The sequence below is a fragment of the Ambystoma mexicanum genome, chromosome 8 (genome assembly GCF_040938575.1).
Source record: "Ambystoma mexicanum isolate Mex_15411 chromosome 8, UKY_AmexF1_1, whole genome shotgun sequence".
Classification (NCBI taxonomy): Eukaryota; Metazoa; Chordata; class Amphibia; order Caudata; family Ambystomatidae; genus Ambystoma; species Ambystoma mexicanum.
In genome coordinates this window covers 1093776139-1093799956 of record NC_090929.1, presented here as the reverse complement: position 1 = coordinate 1093799956, position 23818 = coordinate 1093776139, and positions in this window count along the sequence as shown.

Below are 23818 nucleotides of genomic sequence, written 5' to 3'. Positions count from 1 at the left end.
ACGGACCTTTTCGCCTCCCGGCTCAACGCTCAGACGAGCTTATATTACAGCTGGAGGCTGGATCCGGGAGCTCTAGGGACGGATGCGTTTCTGCAAGAGTGGACAGGAGGTCCGCATTACGCTTTTCCCCCCTTCGCGATGCTGAGCAGAGTTCTAGCGAAGTGTCGGAGGGAGAAGGCAGAACTAGTATTAGTAGCACCCTTGTGGAAGTCTCAAGTGTGGTTCCCAACGTTAATGGAGCTAGCAGCAGACGTTCCCAGAGTCCTTCCCGAAGGAGAGCGACTGCTCACGGACCCAGCTGGGTCGTGTCATCCTCTGAGAGTGAGAGGGACACTCCCATTAGTCGCGTGCAGGATATCAGGAGACGCTGGGCTCTGCCAGGAATTTCGGAGCAGGCTGCGCAGCTTATCGCTGAATCCTGGGCTCCTTCCACTAGGAGGAGCTACGACGCAGCTTGGGCAAAATGGACGAGTTGGTGCAAGAACAGAAGTGTTCATCCCGTTTCAGCACCTGTAGTGGAGATCCTAAATTTCCTAGCGCATCTATTGCAGAATGGGAAAGCTTTCCGTACGATAGGAGTGTACAGGTCGGCTATATCAGCGGGACATATGTCAATTGAGGGAGTACCGGCAGGGGAACATCCAGCGGTAGTGAGACTCATCAGAGGAGCGAGATTTAGAGCGCCTCCAGGGCCTAAGTATAGTACTACATGGGACGTGGCGACAGTACTACGATTACTATCAGACTGGCCAGCAGATAGATACCTTTCTCTCAAACAACTATCGGGTAAATTAGCTATGCTATTGTGTCTGATCTCATGTAAACGAGTGTCAGACGTCAAGGCGCTAGAGATTAATAGACGAATCTTCGGACCGGAGGGGGTTACGTTCTCCATAGTGAGGAGGACTAAGACAGGCACCTTCGCAGTCCATTACCCTTATTTTCCGGACAACTCGAAATGGTGCGTAGCTCGATGCATTAAAGAATACGAGAGCAGGACAGCAGAGAACAGAGCAGCTAGCACTACTCAGTTGTTAATAGCGCGTAGGAAGCCTTATCACGCTGTGGCATCCGCCACCATAGCCAGATGGGTCAAAGAGATTATGTGCGCAGCAGGAGTGAATGTGGACACATATGGAGCTCATTCAGTGAGAGGGGCGATGGCTTCATCAGCCGCGAGAGCAGGAGTGCCTTTGAGTGAAATAATGAGAGCAGCAGATTGGGCGAGCGATCGTACATTTAAGGAATTTTACTTTAAGCCAGCAGAGGGTTTGGCTAGTACAGTCTTGGGGAAGCTTTAAACAAGCATAATGCTCGCCTCCTGTCTTGTCATAGAATGTAGATTACCCCTGCTATCTGCGCAGGGAGTATTAATTCTATTAAAGACTAGGAGGCGAGCATTAAATTCCCGCCCGATTGGATGTACTGTATAAAATGTTGAGAAATTTATATGTGAGAGTACAGTACATGCGCACCACCCTAAGATTTATGATTGTGTCTTCATAGGGGAAGAGCAGAAGAATAACTGAAGAAGAGAAGACCATCAGGAGGCCGGGAGCGCACCGGCAGTTGAGTTAGAGTTCTGAAGATTCTTCGCACCGTTGACGAGGATCAGTTAATGGACAGGAGTGAATATCAGAGCGAGTAAAAGCAGAGGAGGAGCCTAAGTACAGGAAGGAGATCAGGACTGGTGGAATGAGCACGGACTACAGAGACTCATGGGGGTTGTAGTTAAAAAGAAAAAAAAAAAAAAAAAAAAAATGGAAAAGTTTGTTGGGTATTTTCCATGGTTTTATATATATGTTGTTGAACTGCTGAGGAGTAGTAATAAAAGAAGATGAAGCATAATGCTCGCCTCCTAGTCTTTAATAGAATTAATACTCCCTGCGCAGATAGCAGGGGTAATCTACATTCGTGCGGATGCTCCAACGACATGCATGGCACCTTTGCATTCCCACTCTCCTGCACCAGCATTCCTCCCCCTTTCATTTAGGCATGTCCCTCGCCCATCCACTTTAGGCCAACACATAAAACTCTGCGCCCCTGACGCGACATCCCCGGTGAATGCATACTCATGTATTAATTTCTTCATGCGCTTATTTATTCATAAGGACCTTTGTTTAGTTTAATTTAGTTTCATTTTTATAACACTCTATATCACCCAAAGGACTCAGAGCGCACACATAACAATTAACAAACATAGCAATTTATAAACTATAGCTAATATTGGCAAATAAATAAAAAAACAGTAATGTACATGTGTATGAGCAGAGGTACCGAGGGATTAACACCTTCAGAAAACTAGCAATCTGTGGGTCTCCAGATGTTTAGGACTACAACTACCACAATCAATCTGATTTGTTTATGCTGAATGGGCTGCTGGTAGTTGTCGCCAAAACACTTGGCAAGCCAAAGTCTGTACAGACAGCTCACACAGTCCCCATAGCCCCAACCATCATCGTAAATTGTGAGGCAAGATTGGGTTTGTGGGTTAAAAGTGGAGTAGAACTGTTGATCACATTGGGCAAATGGCTACACCTGGAAAGGTACAGTACGAGGCAGCAAGAGACCCAGCCCCTGCACCATGACCCACTTGACCCTCAAAACAGAAATACACTGAGTGGAAAGTCCACACCTACTGTTCTGTACACAATATGCACAACCTGGTCAGATTTTCAGACTAAAGGTGGTGCTTATCAGACTGGGGGTGCTCACACACAAATCAGTGTTTAAGTTCCTAAAGTCAACCGGACTAACATGTGAGTAGTGTACTATTATACCTTTCCTCATCAAACTATGCTTGACAGGTTTCCACCCCCTTTAGGGCGGGATATCCGGTCCCTGTGACGTCATATCCGGGGTGTGGCCCCCTCGGGTTTCCCCCAGAAGTTCTGCCTGGGCAAAATCCTGTCCCGGAAGTGATGTAGGTGTGTTTAACAGGCCCTGGGTCCTTAGCGGGGGTGTCCCACCGGATGTGACATCATGTGGGCATCCGGAGAAAGTCCCCTTGGGGCCCCAACCCTTGGGGGGGCCTTCCTCCGGATGCCCCCACAAAGAACTGGAAGTGTGGAGCTGATGTTTGAGCGGCGGCCATCTTTAGGGGGCGTGGCGTGCAGGGTGTATATATACAGATGCGTATTGTGGGATGTACAAGCTGATCCTGAAGGTCGCGGGAAACTTTGATTAAGCAGCATCAACGCGACTGGCAGGTGCATCAAGGTGTACATAAGATCATGTGTGCCATAGGCACCTGTATTAGTAACAAAGTTCCATACGCATCATCTGCAGGCATGATAGTTCTGCAACATAGACACAGCAGCAAGGTGTAGCTACAAAGAGGCAAAACCTGCATTAGTTGTGTGTGCTGTACGAGTCTTAACATAACAAAATGAAATGCTCAAATAACCTAAACGTTCAGGATAGTGTCTCCTCAAGCCAGAGGGGTCCCCTTGTCTGGCTGCCATGATCAAAATACCAAAGATTATGTAGCCTTCTGTAGGCTTCTGAGGTCTCTAGGTTAGTGGAAACCTTGTTTTTTAGCGTTGTCAGCATGCTTCTTGTGAGGCGTGCCCAGAAGGCACCCGCTTTAGCAATGGTTATGGATCTTCATCATGGTCCAAGGTTGGTTTCAGAAACCCAGACAGACTGCGGGGATGGCCCCTTATTCCATCGATCCTATACCTGTATGAAATATGAACCTTAATCTGCTGCTGTCTAAACTCCCTTATCAGTTCCATCCCCTCAGGGCCACCACACTTCAAGCCACCATTCTTCTTCCACTGGTTCCCCTAGCTTTGATTCTGTCACTTAGGGTCAACTCCCCCTTTTCCTCCAGGGGCTGAAGATGTCTGTGCCCCTCTCAATTTGTCTCTTGGACATCTTTAAAAAGCGAATGAGATACTGACCCTGGATTAAAATTACTATTGCTCTGCGCATTTGAAGACCAATACAATGGCTCCCGGGTAATGGATTTATGTGTTGTCAGAGAAGGAGACTTATCTAGAGGAGAACTTTCAAAATGGCTTAATAGTTCCTTCAAAATCTCCTGCTAGACATCTTTATTTTTTGTGTCCAAGAGGATCTCAGGATTGGGGCCCAGTGTGGGCTATCTATCACTGAACAACGTTACAAGGAAGGATTGATATTTGTTACTTATGCTTGGAGATAGTTTGTTGGTGTTAGAGTTGGTGTGGCAAGCTGCCTCTCTTTATAAAGTTGAACTTTCGAGGTACAAATCATTTGCAACCATATGGGGACAGCTGGTGGAGAGAACACGGCATTTAGAACACTCTTTGGGCTTTACGAGTATTGTTTGATACCTTTTCAATGTTGACATTTCCTTTCAGTTTTACCAGTGGTTTCTTATATTTTGAACCAATTTGTAAGTATTAGTTAGTTTTGCTGACCTTGTTAGTCTGTTAGGGAGACTGTTTTCAAATTACCCCTGAAAGCTTCTCCTGTATTTTGGTGTGATGAATTAAGTACCTCATATCGTTGCCAGGGTATGGGGTACCGGTGACGGCCTCATTTTGCTACTTTGAGAGTTTGCTTCCTAAGAAAGTGTATTTTGGTCATAGGATGCTGGCGGTTGTGTACTATTTTTGGCTGCATCACTGTGAAGGATTCTTACAATGTTGAATGTCTCTTGTTCCCTGAACGAGAGCAAAATGGCTACCAAGTTGTTCTTAAGTTCTATGACCTAACCATTTTTTCTTTTCAGCCTTTCTTTTTTGTTTGTCACTGCTAGAGTTGACATTTTTTAGCCGTTCTGCCAATGTGAGCTCTGGCCAGAGCTCACTAATGTCCCACTCCTTTGTGTGACTGGGATCTAGTGCTGACTGGGCATGTGTCTTCCAGACACCTCAATCAATATTTCTATGTGTTTGCACGCAAAGGTAGAGTTAGGCCTCAATGGATAGCGGACAACACTTTGAATTGTGCAGATAGTGATTGGAGGGCATGGGTAGCATCCAAGCCTCTGTGTGTGGATCTCTTTGAAGATCCTGAACACCTCATCAAAACCTAACAGCAACCAATTCCTGTAGGTGAAGGGAGGAAGACTTCACCAGGGGCTCTTTGCTGATCCTGTGCTACTGGTTACTGAGCCTCCTTAGGGGAAGATCGGCCTCTCTTTCATCTAAGGCAGTAGTCTTCAAACTTGTTTGGCTGGGGTCCCCCCTGAGCAAAATTTGGGCAGGCCGGGCCCTCCCCCCAAAGTGCCAAATGGACAGTATGTGTTGCGTGCCGTCACCGCACCCTACTTCCAGTATAGTCCCTGGGCTCCCCCACCTGCTCCCATCACAGTCCCTGGGCTCCCTGGGCTCCCTCAACCCACTCCTACCCAGTCCCTGGGCTCCCCCCACCCCATCACACACCCTGGGCTCCCCCCACCCTGCTCCCACCACTATCCCATGGTTCCCGCACATCCTGCTCCCACCACAGTCCCTGGGCTCCCCCCATCATGTTCCCAACACAGTCCGAGGGCCAGAGGCGGCTGCTGAATTTTTTAAGTGGAGGGGCATAACTATTTCCCCCAAAGATGCCATAGCGCCTGAGCACAGGGAGGGAGCCCAAACCAATCAAGAGGGTTTTTGGGGGGGGGGCGGGGTTCCCCCCATGATTTTAAAAAAAAATGGGTTAAAATGTTGCATTGTAGAGCATAATTGAAAAAAAATTGGTAAATAGCCAAAGAGTTTGCAATTGGTGCTGGGGGGCCCATGGGGCAGGCATGACATTTTTTACTGGACATCTATTATAGCTGTCCAGTAAAAAGATACCATCCACGTCCCCTGGGCCCACTGGGCCTAACACAATCAACATTATTATGTGTGTATTCAAGGCGCTAGGGTGCCAAGGGGAAAAGCATGGTATTTTTGACTGGACATCTATGATATCCAGTAAAAAAATACCATCCCTGTCCCCGGGGCTCCACAGCGCCTCGGAAGGAGAGCTGATTTTGACAGGTGGGTAGGGGGATTGTGCAACAAAGGCATTTAGGAATTTTTAAAATGCCTTTGTTGTACAACCCCCCTTCCCCCCCTCTATCTACCACTTGACAAAATCAGCTCAACAGACCAAAACAAACTAACACACACATTCATACAGCAATCACTCTATCATTCACACGGGCATCATCACAATACACTCACTCATAACACAAGCATACACGCATCCATACACATGTTTAAATAAAAGAAAATTAACATAAACAAACCTTCTGCATTCGCCTACGTGTGGGTGCTGAAACGACCTGCACCAGGCTGCTCTGGCCCTATGTGCGAGGAGGCGTAGGTGCTCCCCCTCGCACATACAGACATGCAGTGCCCCAGCCAACATTTCCAGTGAGCTATGCAATGCTGACGAAGTAAAACGCCCCGGCACTTGCATGGCTCAGTGAGCATGTGCGGCTGGGGAACTAAACTGAACTGTCAAAGGGAAATTTGACAGTTCAGGCAGCCCAGGAGCACTCCCTCAGCTGGAAAAAGCAGCTGAGGGAGTGCTCATTGTTTCACTGGGCTGGCTCCTTAGCTCCTTCATAATGGGTGAGGAGGCCACTGGGTGGGCACCCCCTCGACATTATGGATGAGCTGCCAGGCTCAGAATGGCCTATAGGGCAATAGTGCAATACCTGTAGCCAAAATGCAAATTGCTAGTGTGGGCCAGTAAATGATGGGCCACCTTTTTGGCCAATGTGGGCCAGTTTGATTAGTTACTTCACTATGCAGTTAGTCATTTTGACCATTGTTGCTGAATAAATACTCTTTAAATTTCACAATTTACTTACATTTTAACACAAAGCACCCCCTTGGGTACTATTCAAACAGTCTGTGACTAAAGGAATGAATATTCATTTACAACTGCGGGCCACTTTTTCATTGGTGCCTGAGACAGTTTCATGCTTCAGCCTGACCATGTGAGCCGCCCCTGCCCATTTCTTCCAAACTAAAAAAAAACAAAAAAAAATATATATTTTTTTCTTTTTATTTTACATTTCATGCTGGGCTTTCACGGCCCACCAGGGATGCGGCCGTGAACCCCTGCGGGGGCGCATTCCTACAGTTTGAATACTGCTGATCTAAGAGATTCCTTTTGTAGACTCTTTTTCTCCTTATCCCGCGGAGACAGCTGAATCCTCTGGCCCTCCACCTGTGTGTGCACCCATAGAAGCTCCTTGCACTGTGCACTTCACTGTGAACAAATGTGTAAGCTCTACTCCCTGCTGGAATCGGAACAGCAATGTTGCTGCTTTTGTCAAGTGCTTGCATCATCATGGAGCATCCTAGCCTGGTTGCAGGTGTCCTTCTTGGGGGATACTGATGCATCCTGTCATGCAGCCCTTTTTTCAAAAGAGAGCATCCTGTAACCTGTTTTAAAGGGGCACTGTTATTTTACTCCTGTCCTGCACTTCGTGTGACATCTGGAAGTGTTATCTCTCTAAATTACTTGAATGGTTGATCTATTCTCAAGTTTCTACCTTTGTTTCTAACTCTTCTATTCTCCCACAAATCCAGTCTGGCTTTCGCCATCGTCAATCCACGGAAACTACTCTTCTTTCTGTTTTGGACTCACTACTTATGGAGGCTATTCTAAACACTCATCTCTTCTAATTTTTTTAGACCTATCCTCTGCGGTCGACACCGTCAACCACTCCCTTCTGCTGGCATCTCTTTCTTCCTGTTGTTTCGGGAGCTCGGTCCTATCCTGGTTTCAATCATATCTGTCTCAAAGAAACTTTCCCGTTTCATGGGCTGGCAAATCATCTAAATCTTTTTTGCTTTCCCATTGCGGTATGTAAGGGTCCGTCTTGAGCCCTTTTCTGTTCTCTCTACACGTCCCCTCTTGCTGACGTTATTTCTTCCTTTGGTCTGTCACACCACTTTTATGCTGCTGACACTCAACTTTTTCTTTCCTTTTCTTCTTTTTCTTCTGAAATTTGCCGCACTCTTTCTGCTTGTCTTTTGGCCATCAAATCTTGGATGTCTTCTCACTATCTCACGCTTAATGCTGGGAAAACAGAGGTTCTCTCATTCCCTGCTAACACCCTTTCCCCTCCTTCTCTGTCCGTTATTTCTTTCCCTCCATCCCAACTTCAAATCTCATCTACAGTTCAAAATCTGGGGCTCTATCTCGACTCTAGGCTATCCTTCTCTCATCACATTGCTCTAACTTTGCACGCTTGTTGCTTTCTCCTACACAATATCCATAAAGCTCGTCCATTCCTCTCTTTTCAAGCTTCAAAACTGTCAAATTCTTCTCTGATCTTTTCCAAACTCTTTCACTGTTCTTCTCTTTTTGGGCTCCCAATTTCTCGTCTTGCCCCTTTAAAATCTGTTTTTAACTCTTCAATTCATCTCCTTTGTCTTCTTACTTTCCAAGACTCCATCTCTTCTTCCCATGCTACTCTTGGGTGGCTATCTTTTCACTCTCAACTCAAATTTTATTTTCTATGCCTCCTCTTCAAATCCCTCTATGGTCTTGCTCATGACTATCTTTCTGTCTTGGTATCTTTCTATACCCCCTCTCATTCTCTCTGCTCTTCCTCTCAGTTTCTCTTCTTGGCACCTGCCCCCCCCCCCCCGTGGGCTCCATCTCATTTTTGTATTTTTACTCTTCTAGCTCCCCTTGACTGGAACACCCTCCCCTACTCTCTTCTTTCTATCTCTGTGTACTCTTTATTTCGTAAGTCATTGAAATTTCACCTTTTGCAACATGCTTGATTAATTGCTTTCTTATTAATTTTGCTTATCCATTTTATTGTAACGTTCCCTTTTCTTTGTACAGCGCCTTGGCTTAAGGCGCTATATAAAATATAAATAAATACAAATACAAATGCTGCCAATAGCCATCTCCAGTTACTTTGCTAGCATACTCTGCTACAGGAACTGCCATGGTGACCAACATTAAAACCGGACACCAGAGCAGACGTTTGCACCTGTGATTCTTGATTTCAAAAGTGGAAGTATCACACTTCTGAGGGGGGGCGCACACCACCCCAACCGACCAGTGAAGCCATTCCCCTGCCCACCACCACCCCCATCCTCTCCTGCTCTGGTGGGTTTTCTTGAAATTGGGGGGTTTCAAATTGGGTAGGAAAGCCTTCTTTTCTTTCCCTGCCACCTCCCTCCACCCCAAAACATTACACCTCAACTACCAGCACATACACAATAATTCAGACACACAAACTTGCAACACAAACACACGTTTACTTGTTTACTCGCTCCCTGCCCCCTCCCTTCTCCAACCACAAATATTCCCCTTCATCCCCCACAGACGCAAACAGATAGGCACACGCAAACACCGACACACACACACAGACAAACACAAAATAAAAAAAATAAAACACTTACCAGAGACACCCTTGTCTTCCCTCTTTCGGCCCGGCAGTGCCTGTCAGCCCCTGCGTGCACTCGTGAGCATCCATGGGTGTGACAGTTCACTTTAGAAAGACAGTTCGGAGCAGTCTCCAAGCAGTGTTCAAACTCAATCTTTTTAAATGTGTTTGTGTTAAAAAAAGACTTTTCCACTTAGCACCCATTTGTGGGCTTCCTTGACCTCTTAAAGTTGCCTTGTCCATATCCTGGTGTTCAAATGACTTCCATTCCATTGATGTTTCTGTTCTGGTCCATGGGGCTTCTCCGAGCCCACCTTGACCTTAACATTGACCCCCGTGAGGTTTGGCTCCATGTCTGCCACCTAGAGGCCCTTGGTCATCAAACCTGAGTCTGGATCTCCTCTACTTGGGTCCTCCATCATCATCAGCCTAAAGGTTGCCTTCCTTTATCTCCTGCTGAACTCTGGTCATTATTACTTGTATTTGTGCTATAACTGGGACCTGCCTTCTAATGTGTACTGTTAAGTCCATGGATACATTTTCCTAACACATTTAACTAACCACAAGTACTTGAATATTTGTCATGACTTGTAAAATTTAGCTGAAAGACTGTTTAGATTGGGGTTTGAGATTTGTAGTGGCACACTACCGTTTATATACTTATTCTTTCTCTTTTTAAACTATTTACATATAGTGTGCTTTTCTGCTGTACAACTTTGTGTAAAGAGAATATTTTCAGGATAATACTGTATGGATGTGGCGTCACCGCAGGGCATCAAAGCAGCAGATCCTTTAAGCATTTTCGAACCATGTAGATGCACCATTTTATAGGCATAAAGAGCCTGCGAACAGGCACGGGGCAATGACAATAGATTAAAAAATGCTTAACTCAACTGCTCTGGACCTCTCCCTGAAGACATTTATATGAAATTGTAATGAGTTCCAAGAAGAAGATTAATGAAGCGGAAAACCCTGCCTCAAAGAAATCCAAGCAGGTGCCTGAGATGGAAGAAACCCCAAGCATTGGAGATGTGTACAAGACCATTCTTCAGGTGGCTCAGGATGTTAATGATATTAAACTGACTATGGCTGAGCTCAATTTGAAAACCGGACAATTGGATGGCAGGGTCACTGAGTTGGAGAAGTCTTCCTCATCTATGAGCTCTGAGATAGCAGGCAGCTTTCAAGCTTACAAGAGTCTGAGGTCGGATTTGAATAAAGAAAAAGAACAACGCCTGGAATTGGAGCTGAGGATTAGAGCTAGAAACATCAGATTGGTTGGAGTTGAGGATTTTGGTGATGAGGAGGACCTGCCTTCCCTGGTTTTTCAAGTTTTTAAAGACAGTTTTCATTGTAACTCAATCAGGATTGAAGACATTGATAACATTTTCAGGATTGGTAAACACCTGGGGGACAAGGCAAGGCATGTTTTGGTTACCTTTATGAATCTAAGGTCAAAGGAGCGCTTGATGAAAGCTGCCAGATTGGTTGGTAATGCCTCCTTTAAAGGTAAATCTGTCTTTGTTTATCCAGACTATCCTAAAGAAGTCTTGCTCTGGAGGAGGTCATTTAAGGGAGCTAAAGACTTGGCTAAACAACTATCTTTGAGGTCCTTCCTCAGTAGAAATAGTGTCCCTACTATTGTGTTTCCTGATGGGGAGAAGTGCACATCTGATCCTGCTCAGGCACTAGATTGGTTGGATACTTTTAAAAGGGGTCTTCCTATGCCTGCTTTTGCCAGTGTTTGATCTTGTTACCTTTCCACCCCCCACCATGACTTTTAGTTTTTTAGTTTTTAATTAATTTCTCTTTTTACACTGTATGATATATTTGGACAAACATAAAGATGGCGCCGACTGGGCATGGCAGTTAACATTTTTGAAAAATACTTTAGAACTTTGGAAATACTTCAGGTGTTTCTGCGAGACTCACTGTGGATTCTACTTGTTTGTTCTCACGGCTTCGGTCCGTGCTTCGTGCTCCGTAGTGCCGTAGCCATGTTAGAAGAAGGCACCTGTCGGCATGTGGAGTGCGACGTGCAGTCAGCTGACCGGGCAGCATTTCGTTCCTGGAAGGGGGACGGATCGCACTTGATCCCATGACGCGGTTGCGCCCGGCGGTGGTCTGCGGCGGAGACAACCGTATGGAGCTGTTTTGTCTGCATCAGCTGGTTCGGGACTGAGAGGAGACAAGTCGATCGTGGGGTATGTACTGCAATGGAGTGTGCACGAGGGAAATCAATCTTGGGCCCAGTGGGACCAGGACGGTATAGTGCGCGCCTCCTGCATTCCGCCCTTTTTAATCAGGTCTGCACTGACATCTGCCCCACCTGCATACGTAACAGAGAGGCGGCCTGTAAGGATCTATACGTATACCGAAGTTCACTGGTCTTTGGGCTCACGGACCTTGGATGCATGTGATCCCGGCTTGGTGCAGACTATGGTTTTGCAAGCACATTGTCAACCAGTCCTTGTTTCGGTCCCTAAGGGTCGCCCAAGGCCCGACAGCTGGATTCATACAGCAATACAGCTCAAGATGAGCATATTTGTAGCGTGCTTTGACGCTGCTCAGCCTAAGATTGTCTATAACAGCCGGCATCATCATAGACAACGGGATGTTATGGGTCCTGGCCCTCATTTTTCATCTTCGGCTCGGACCCATAAGTTATATCTATGGGCTGATGTTGTGCTAAGAACAGTGGGAATGTAACCTATATTACATCGCTTACAAGAGAGCGTATTCTGTTATGAAGGTTTGCATGCGAAAATGATTTCTTCATGCCAGGTCATTTAATGTTCGTTTACTTGTTCTCATTCTGGATATGTTGTTGGATATTTTCAATGGATGGTGCAATGGTTAATGGATCTGGAACGGTCACACTTTCTGCATTATGGCTGGTGAAACGACTGGCATTATTTTTGTCCCTCCTGGATGCTACATACCTTGGCCTTGTTTTAGAAGGTGATATATTGATTGTTACGGGGGTGTATTGCTCTTACTACTGGGGGTTGGTTGATTGATTATGCCTATCTAGGATTTCTAGTTTTAGTCTGGTTCTTAGTTTCTTATAGCAAATATTGTGTATCGTCATTGGTGGTTGGGGGATGGGGTATTTATGGGTTATTTTTGTGGATTTCACTTATGCACTCTTTTTAGTTTTTATTGGAAAGGGTAATGATGCTTTGTTGTTTTTCTATTGTTACTTGGGAGGGGTCCTGGGAATGGTTCTGAATGTTGTTCCATTTATTGTTTGGGCTGAACAGACTTTGCTGTCTTATCTATTCTTTTGGTTTATTTTTCTTTGTTTTTTGTTCATTTTTATTTGTGTGTCTTTCTTACAGTTTTTTTGGTTTTATTTTTGCTTTTGCTGTTCCAGAACTTCATGATATAATGGCGACTTCTCACACTGGTAGGTCCGCTAATGACCCGTGTGTTGTCTCTTGGAATGTGAATGGGGTCAATAATTTGTTAAAGAAAAAGAAAGTGTTTCACATGTTACAGGACATGCATGCTGACATCTGTTTTTTACAGGAGACTCATATGTTAACGGATGAAATTACTAGGTTGGAAAAGGAGTGGGTGGGTTCTGCATATGGATCCTCCTTTTCATCAAGGTCGAGGGGTGTGGTCATTTTGTTTCGTAAGAAACTACCTTTGAAAATTTTGAAAGAATGTGCGGATAAGGATGGTAGGATGATTGCATTGTTGGTTGAGATTCACGGGGAGTTATTAACTCTCTGCAATGTGTATGCTCCTTCAGTGGACGATGGCTCCTTTTTCAGAATGGTGGCACAGACCCTATTAGATTTGAATAATCCTAATATTTTGCTTGATGGGGACTTCAATACGGTGGTTGATCCGGAACTGGATAGAAGTCTGGTCAGGCGTGTGCTGCGTTGTGATTATCATCATCAGGCACTTAGATCTCTCTTGGAGGAACACAATTTGAAAGATACGTGGCGTCTGGAGAACCTGGACAAACGACAATACAGTTACTTTTCTAGTGCGCATGGTGTATTTTCTAGATTGGACATGATTTTTACTGGTGGGAACATGTTGTCTCTAGTGGTATTGGTAATATTTTATTGAGTGATCATGCCCCCGTTGAGATGCATTTGAGACTTAAATTTCAGTGTAAAAGAAGTTTCTCATGGAAGATGAACACATCTATTCTATTAGATGATGACATTTTAGAGCGGATTGTTTCGGAAGCGAATTACTTTGTTTTGGAGAATCGCTCGGAAGAGATCAGTGTGGAGAACACGTGGGAAGCCTTTAAATGCTGTATGCGTGGTGTTTGTTTAGGGCTGTCATGTGGTAAACGGAAAAAGGAGGAGAGTAAGAGGCGTGATCTTGATCTACGTATTAGTGGGATCTCGAGGGATCTGATGCTTGATCCGACTAACTCTGTTAATTTGGCAACTTTGAAAAAACTTAAAAAAGAAATGGAAGACTTTTTGTCGATGATGGCTGAACGTGGCTTGTTCTATTCTAAATGTACATATTTTGAGAAGGGAGAACGTTGTGACAGATGGCTGGCTACTGGTTGAAGAAAAAAGATTTCAGAGTCAGCAATTTCTTCTATGGTCGACAGGGATGGTAGGATTACATTTGACCCAAATAAAATTAACTTGATATTTCGTGACTTCTATGAGAATCTGTATAGCAATGAGGCTGGTATTACTGGTAGGGGTGAGGATTTCTTTGGTAATTTGCAGATGCCGAGGGTTTTGGATAATGACTATGATCTTCTTGGTGATGTGATAACGGTGGATGAGATCAAAAGTGCGATTTCAGCGCTGAATGTGGGCAAATCCCGGGCCCAGACGGCCTCCCTTGTGAGTTTTATAGGATCCTCCCGAACTCGGCCTTAGAGCTCTTGAGAGATATGTTTGTTTCTAGCAAACTTAATGGGACGTTACCTAAAAGTACTAACCATGCGTCTATTTCGGTCTTTTTGAAAAAAGGTAAAGACTGTAACCTCCCGGCTAGTTATCGTCCGATCAGCCTAATCAATACAGATAATAAGGTTCTTGCCAAGGTCCTTGCTATGCGCCTGGTGCAGTTCTTGCCTACTTTAATTGGCGAGGAACAATCTGGTTTCATGAAAAATAGGCAAACATCCAGTAACATCAGGAGGTTATTGCTTACTATGGAAATGGCGGATAGGACTGGCTGTTATGCCGCTGTACTTTCGCTTGATGCAGAAAAAGCTTTCGACAGGGTTAGTTGGGATTACTTGTATTCTGTACTGAGGAGGATGAATCTGGGTGAGGATTTAATTTCTTGGGTAGCTCTTCTGTATTCCAGACCGACGGCTGCCGTTAAGACTAATGGAGTAATTTCAGAACTTTTTTGTTTGGAGTGCGGCACGCGTCAAGATTGTCCTTTCTCTCCTCTGTTGTTCATTTTGGTAATTGAGCCTCTTGCTGTTTGCATAAAAAATGATCCAGATTTGCATGGAGCTGGTTGTTGGGGTGTGGTACAAAAGGCTTGGCTTTATGCGGACAACCTTCTAGTGGTGCTGGAGAATTTGCAGGTGTCCTTACCCGGTCTGATGAGGCTTTTGTCTGATTTTCATGATTGCTCGGGCTATAAAATGAACCGTTTGAAGTCTGAAGTGCTGCCTCTATCGAATAGATGTGATAAGACCCTGGTTACGGGGCAGTGGTTTACTTGGTGTGAGGCACGCTTGCGTTATTTGGGGGTTTGGTTGACGTATCCTCTTTATAGGATGGTAGATGAGAACATGAGTGTGGTTTTTCGAGATTGTAAATTGGATCTAGAAAGGTGGTCTTTGCTTAATCTTTCTTTATGGGGTAAAGTCAATGCCCTGAAAATGAATACAACACCCAAGATCAACTTTGTATCTAGCATGCTTCCTTTGAAAATTAAGAGCTGTTACTGGAATGATTTGGACCGCCTAGTTCAGGAATGTTTGTGGGACAAAAAGCCACCAAGACTTAGTCTATGGAAGTTGCAGCTTCCAGTCCATTTAGGTGGTCTAGGGGTACCGAATTTTCGGCCCTACCATTTGGCCTTTTCTGCTCATTATTTTGTTCCATTTTTGACAGGTGAATTGGACTGCTGGGCGGTGGCGGAGTCGAGTGCCCATGGGCCGCTGGGCCCGACAGCCTTGTTGACCACTAATACCAAGATTCCAGGTGGTAATTTGTTGACAACGTCATTTTTGCGCAATTCATGGATTGCAGTCTTGTCATTGCTAGGTCGGGACGCATTCAAGTGCAGGAGGGCCTCTATCTGGTTGAATCGTAGGATTAGGGACAATTTGAGGACAGTTTTTTGGCCTGAATGGTTTTTGATGGATATTAAACAGGTCTCTGATTTGGGGAATGATGATCGGTGGTTGACCGCAGCTGAGCTGAGAGAGAGATGGAATTTTGATGATTTATTAGACTCTGCGTATAGACGGCTAAAGAGGGCGGTTGGCGAGGTAGACTGGTCTGATTCCTTGGATATGTGCGCTTTTCTGACAGACTCTAGTGGGAAGAGTGGTGGTCTGGCCAGTCGGCTTTACAAGCTAATTGTGTCACATTATCGGAGTAATGACAATTTGCGGAGAGTTTGGAGTGAGAAAATTGGATCAGAGATTGATTTGGATGATTGGCAGAATATGTGTATTAATGTATCTTTGTGCTCGCTGAATCTTAGTGAGCGGTCTCGACAAATCAAGATCCTGAATCGTGTATATTGGTGTCCTGAAATATTACATAAAAGAGGCATGTCTGACAGTTCAGACTGTTGGGGGTGCGTTCAGGCAGTCGGGTCATTAGAACACATGTTGTGGAATTGTGTGAGGGTCAGAGATTTTTGGAGTGAAGTCTGTGATGTGTGTGTTAGGATTGCAGGAGGAGGGCCGGTCCTTGATTTTAGGACGGTAATCCTGGGTGATGATTCTGGGTTGGATGATGTCAGCTCCACCCACAAGAAGTGGATTTTTCGTGCATTCATTGTGGCCAAGAGGCTGATTCTCCGTGGGTGGAAAGGGCGGGTCCCTCCTTCCTATGAGGAGTGGATCCAGGAAATGCATTGCCTGTCACGGACGGAAAAATTGATTTACAAATTGAAATGTAAAATTTCTTCATATGAGAAGATCTGGAACGTGTTTAATGACTTCTTTTAAGTTTTGTTTTTATTTTTTTCGTTTGTTTTTTTTTTTGTACTTTCTGTTTCTGTAATATTGCTGGTTGCTGATATGTAGTATATATTGTATATATTATAAATAAATAATAATAAAAAAAAGACAATAGATAAAAGATGCATGTTTACATTCAAGAACATAAAACCTCTTATCCCTTAATGGAACAGAGAATGCAGCTAAGAGAATGGTTTAAGGGCAAGGGGAAAGAAAAAATACAAGGACAAGAGGAAGGATAATGAGCTGGAAGCTATGTACAAAACATAGTCTTTGAACTTTAAGGGGTATCCAGGCATTGCTTCGAATATATAGTTTAACGCCAAAGTTTCGAAAACAAATGCATCGAAAAAATGAATTATTTTGTAGGTAATTTTTTTTTTTACTATAATGGGTTTTGAGGGGTAAAAAAACAGGGATTGGGGGATCCCCCCATTAAAAAAAACAATGCATTTTTTTCGATGCATTTTTTTTCTAAACTTTGGCATTCGAAACTTTTGCATTCGATGCAATCACTAAGAACCCTTTGAGGGAGTACCCTTCACACATGTTCTACAATTTGTCCTAGGAATCTACTTACAACTAACATTATCTCCTGTGCTGTGAGTGGAACCAGGGCTCATTCGGTACATAACCGATGGGTAAAGAACAGGGGGAAAACATAGGGTTTTCAAGGGGGAGATCTACTGGGATCGAATCTGTCTTTGGTCCACCAAGGTCATCCTCCCTTGGAATATATGGAGCAGAACAAAAAGATACATGCTCCCTTTGACCAGCATCACGCAGCTCCTCATTTGTTGACTCACTGTTTTTTGTGCTAGAAAACTAAGGACTCCCATTCATTCCTCTGCCCACCTGTTTTATCCTTACCAGGTCCCCTGCCTTGGTGGCAGAAGGTCTGGCATCCAGCCAGCTGTCAGTGCAAGCCTCGCCCGCTCCCTTTTTGCTAGGCACTCTCAAATGCAGTTCATGTTCCCTATCAGCACTCACCTTAAGTTTCATTCCTTATTATGAAGCTAATCTGGACACCAGTCTTCCCAGCATCAGTTCAAATGTTGTAAAATGTATCATGCTATGTGGTGTGGTGCGGTACAAGTATAGAAACATTAATACCTCACCTGTAAAATCCAATTGTCCAGGATGGATAGGTGAACAATATACTCTATGCTACTGTTAAATCTTTCAACAAGCTTATTCATTTGTGGATGATCCAATAATGTGCACGTATGAACAATGTGTCTATCCTTTAGGAAAGCTGCCATAACCTTACAGGTTAATTGTACCCCACTGCATAATACTAGCCCTTCGTGAAGCCCTTCATTGATGAAAACTTTCTCGAGGAAAATGTTGGTTACTTTTGTAGTTATCTCACTTGGAATCACAGTCTCTCAAACTCAACAAATACCTGCAATTAACTAGCATGTAATGGAAGGGCCTTTTCATATCTATGGCCACTTTCTTCCAGAGGGAACAATGTGGGGGGTTGAAATGGTTGTCGCAAGACGCACTCGTACAATGGCACTGCTGTTACTGCTTTAGCGTACTTGGTCAGCTCTCACCTGGCCCTCCACATCAGTTTCCATCCCTGGCCTTCAAACCTCCTCCCTTAATTTGAATCTGGTTCTGTTTATGTAGCTTGATTAATCTATGTCTTACACCATGGAGTGGCATAATCTTTTCTTTTCATATAATAGCCAATTCTTCCTGAACCAAAGCTCATCAGAGACTTTGCTAAATGCCTTCCTGCCATCACCACACAATGCTCTTTTTTGTTTAACTCTTGTGACAATATTTCTCTTAAAACAGTAAGACCTCATCATTTGCCTGGATCTCCTCCCATTATCTAGCTGTCAATACAGTTTCACCAATTCTCGAAAATTCTGATAATATTGCTTTCCAGTCATCCACAAATGAAACTTCAGACTCTGTCTCATTATCTAGAGAAATACTATCCGCGAGCAAACGTGATAGAAATTCTACCTCCACATTGGCACTCCCTGTTAAATATTCCAATTGAAATTGGTACTTCTGCAAATTGGTGACTAACCTAAAGAGCCTCACTGATAGATCCTTGCCCCCTCCGGTCCTCAAGGATAACATATTTAGAGGCTTATTGTCACTCTGTAAGGTAAATGTATTTTCCCACAATTACATTTTTGAGTTCTCTACTGATCAGGTGCAGACAAAGAGTAACAGAATAGTGCTGCTCACTTTGTGTCTCTGTACATGATGCATTGGCAACAGTACTCAAATTCCTACAGGAGTCTTGGCCTAATGCCGCACAGGGACTATAGTAACTGTCCTCAAAATTAAGGTTCCGTTCAAACATAAAACAAACTGCCAGTGAGCTGACATTTTAATTCCCATCTTAATGCCCTTGAAGTATTTATTATCTTAAACCATTCAAACCTAATACCTTTTTTCAGTAGCTGCCTAAGTGGCCCTTTTTTATGTACAAAGGAATTAACGTTTCTTCAATTAAACTCTCAATTAATCAGCGTCTTTCGGCATGGGTGCTATAGTAATGATATGTTATGTTAAAGGTTCTTATACTGCGCACTGTTGCCACCTGCATGGTTTCTTGGCACTCCTTGGTGCCTAGAAGTTTAACTTGTCTCTGGTGCCCTCACCGGAAATGTTGTGTCCTATGTATTCAACTTCTAGCACCACCAAAACTGCAATTTTCCAGTTTTAGGGAAAAGCCACTTATGCAACGAATCTTCAAAAAAATCCCATCAATGTATTACATCATGCTCCATTTTGTCTTTTCCATAAATGAGTATATCGCCTGGAATTAGATGACTCCCTCAGCCCATTAGGTAGGTTAAACAATAGCCACTGAAAAATAGATGCAGCACTGGGAAGGCCAAAAGGAATCCATTTAAACTAGAAGAGACCATCGGGTGTATTGAAGGTGGTTAAACCTATAATGTGATCATGTAATTGTACCTGGTAGTAGGCACCGGTCATATCTAGGGCTGCGAAGATTCTAGCATTTCCCAGAAGTGCAAGCACCTCATGCAAATTCAGAAGAGGATGGCAGTCAGCCACCAAAAACTCACGTACCCCTCCAGGTTCAACCCAAAGTATCAATTTGCTTTTTAAATTATGATCATAATAGGTGAAACCCATTTTGAGCTTTCAATTGGCAATGCGACTACGTTCCTTCCACTTATTAATGGGCACCTACCTATTGTGTCTCCAGTTCTTGGAGGGAAACCTGTGGCTTCTTGCCTCGAAATATCTGAGGGAAGCTTGGCTACACTTAACACCTGCTTATCTTCCCCAGGAAAAGCTTCATTCCCATTTCCACTTGGTGACTTCACCCTAGCATGCACCCTTCATATCTGCATAGAATTTGGCAAGTGTGGTGTGTCCCTTGTACCTCAGACTACATTCTGCACACCTAACGGTCTCTATTTTACCACCGGCATTGTAAGACCACTAAAGTGGTGATGGGTATAGTATAAATGCGTTTTAGCATAACAAAACATAGAATTACATAACATAACATGATGTAACTACCATAGCCTTCAAGGACTATATTGGGGCTCTTCAATTAGTGGGTCCCCACCTCTTCCCTGAAATCTTCCACACACAAAGTGGTGTATGAGGCACACAAGTCAGCTAGGAACTCCAGAGAATGATATTTCACGACATGATTTCTCTTTGTCTCCATTGACAGCTTTGTCCAGGTAACCAGGGACTATGGATAATTAAGGTCAAATCGACGTATGAAATTAACCTCCAACCACAAAGTTGTGCTGTTGGTCAGAAGCTGTTTTTGTTCCTGTATTCAATTTGCACGAAGCACTGACACTTTAAAAGATCGTCCTGTATGACAGATCGGTTACACTCTGTTCAATGTTCACTTATCCTATATTTACTGTAATCTTTTAATTATGATTCTTTTGGCCCATGAAATAATAAAATTGATTTGATATATAAGGCGTTTTTTGACGTTCTGCATGGTTTGAAGAAAGCAGGAACATTTGTTGCATAAAGAAATGTCCAGGACATCTTTTTTGAAAGGGGGCATGTGCTTTTTAGGGGGGCTGGATAACCCCCCTTCATATATTAGTGTTTGGAGCATGCCCCTAACATTAAGGTGTGACAGGCTCCCAGCAAAAATAAAACATTTATATCCCCGTTTGAGTGATGGAAATGCAAGCGGGACAGCAACCGTTCAGACTGCAGCTGTTCCATTTAAAAAAGAATACATGACATGGTCAGGAAAAACCGTGCTACACAATGCATATCTCTTTGCACCAGTTCCAAACAGGATCAGGGGAATGTCTTTGTTTTCTGTGCATTTTAAAAAAAGATTGGTTTGTGAAAATGGGATGTCATTTAAAACGCACAGAAATACCTACTGGTGTGCGCAAAAAAACAAAAACAAAGGGAGTGCCAGAGGCCATTTGAATACGCACATCACCTTCAAGTGCCCTTTGTGAATTGGGTGCATCTTGTCTGGAGCAAGGGATGAGATGCCAAACCCAGTCTTCATATATAATTCTTGGTGTCTGAGCCTATCGTGCCAACTCCAGTTTGACTTTAGGGTTTAAATGAATGAAAACAAGGCTGGTTTCCAAGCTTTGAAGGATAGCCTTTTAGAGACATGTGAAGTTTATTTAAGTTACACCAGTAAACGCCCACGTGCATTGAATTGCTAGCACATGGTCTATTTAATACGGAGTCCCGCGGGTAGAAATCAATGAGCGAGTAGTAGAGGGTAGCGTCCTCACCTGCGTCAGATGGGCTCTTGATTACACACGCCAGCCATTATACAACAAATGATCACATATCAAGTTGATAGATGTTTTTGCCACAATTACATTTGAGGATACGTTTCTGCCCTGAGGAAGGCTGGGTTGTTTTCATTCATTTAAACCCTACAGTCGAAACGCGAGTTGGCAAGATAGACTCTGATACCAAGAATTATATATGAATGAAGAATGCAATGTAACAAAATGCAATGGCCCTCATTACGACCCTGGCGGAAATCGTGGTGCAATATGCACCATGGAGCACGGCGGAAAGCTGCCGATAGCGCCATGGGGGTTGGCGGATTTACCGCCCCATTCCGACCTTGGCGGGGCGGTAAATCCCCATTCCCCATTTTACCCTTCCCCATTCCCATTTTTGCCCCATAGGGTATAATGGGAGTGGGGAAGGCGTTATTTACGCCACCGTAAAATACGGTGGCGTAATTAACAACAAGGTCCCGTAGCGCCATGGATTTCTCCGCCCGGAAAAACCAGGCGGAAAACGCTCCATGGCGCTACGGGAACTCGTAGTGGGGCGGACGGGTCCGCCGCGAATACCGCTGGCGTAAACCCACTCCGCCAGGGTCGTAATGAGGCCCAATGTCTTGAAATGCCTAGAAATATCTGTATTCAAGAATTTCCTGTCCTACCTTCAATGTAATGTAAACCCAATAATGTGCCCAGATAACCTCGGGTTTGGTGTGCTATATAAATGAACAAACAAATAAATAAATATGCACTTCTCAGTTGCTGCAGATTTTTTTTTATTTGTAGCGTGGATGTGTTAGAATGGTTTTGCATCTTGTTTGTTTCATGAATTAAATGTTGTATATTAATTGAAAATGTCAAAATAAACAAAAGACACTTTTCTCTTCTTAGCACTTCACCCTGAGCACTTCCCCATGAGCACCACAGCACCTATCCATTACCCCCTCCCCTCTGCACGTTCTGAACACTCACAAAGCATAGTAGGTTTGTCTCCCCTCCCTTTTATTCTCATGGTTTGTTTGTACTATTTCAATTATTTATCTTTGTTGTAAATCATTGTCTACCTTCCCCTGTCCCCACCCCGTTGACCTGTGGGCGCTTTGAAGCAGTTTTGCTAATTGTATAACGGCCTAACAAGTGACCAATAAAATAAAAATAAAATAAATTGAATGGCAAAAATGAAAAAAGCTCTCAGAGTGAGACACTATTCATAGAAATGTCTTTGAACAGTTTGTAATCACCGATACAGGAGCATGTTTTTGGTTGTGTTCTTTGGATTTCCACGAATTCCTATATAAGCTCAGTGTTGTGGTGGAAGACAGAATGTTCATGATTGCATTTCAAGGAGCACAGCACTGTTTGTACCCCTTATTGGACTTGTGGAACTGTTTGCACCTGTGACTGAGCATGTGGAAGCTTGCAATATCTAGTAGTGGAAAAGGGAACTAATCAACCCTGCTACAGGGCCTGTAAAACTGGGAGTTATATTTACTGTGCTTGAGAAGTTGGCCATATCTATTGCTAAGCAACCTGAACCGGCAAAGTCCACATACAAGTCATGTTGGACTTAACCAATATGGAAACTGATAATGAATGTTCATTCCAATCTGAGAGTGAGCTACTCTGTCATCATTCCCATCGGATTGAGCCATTTTGTCATGCATTGCAATCATTATAGCGGGCAACAGCATCATAGTGCCCTGGAGGAAGATAAGGCGAGTTTGCAGAATTAACATCTGAAATGTAGATCAGTCCCAGGGCATTAAGGATGTGGTGTTGCGCAGAGTAGCTTTAGGTGTCCCTGTGGGGGAGTCCATGTTTTTGACGCAGAGGACATCTCACTATGAATGTATAATAGGTTTCTGTGCCATTCTAAAGTTCCAGCCTTTCTTGCAGGCTGATGGTGGGTGTGCAATCCTTCCTGTCAGAGGACTCGAGGTGCAGTACATAAGGGTTTACTGAATAGAAGACATATGCATGGCATCCTCCTGCTGTTTGCCTTCCTGTTTGCTATTGCGCTGGTATTCACCAAGACTTTGCTACAGTGGTCCTTGAAGTCTGGTCAGATACCTGCCTTTTCACCAAAGGCTTTTTCTGCCTTGTGTTCTTCCCACTGGCAATGAGTCCCACCTGTAGGCCATAGGGAAAATACTGCTGCGTGTATTCCAGATGTGGCACAGTAGCATCAGACAATGTCCGCCCGTACCTTCACACCAAGAAGGAGCAGCGGGGGCCTTTGCCACGCAATGCCGCTTGCGCTCACACTGCTTCAAATCCTGAGTAGGTATCAGTTACAGGATCTAGGCTCTTTGGTGCACACTTTTCAAATAGAGATTCAGCATCTGATGGCTTTCAAAATGGTTTATTGAAGGCTGCTGTTGGAGCACAACCAGAGGTAGGCGTGGGAACAATGCAGGCTTTCAGGGACCAACTTTAGGCGTAATCGTGAGAGGATAAACAAGTTCCTTGGTTTCTATATGGAGTAGCACGCTTTGGCACTATCCCCCATAGGAGACTTAAGGATGAAATCAAGGATAAGTTGGTGTGTGATGTGCTTGTGGTGAATGACTGTTACAG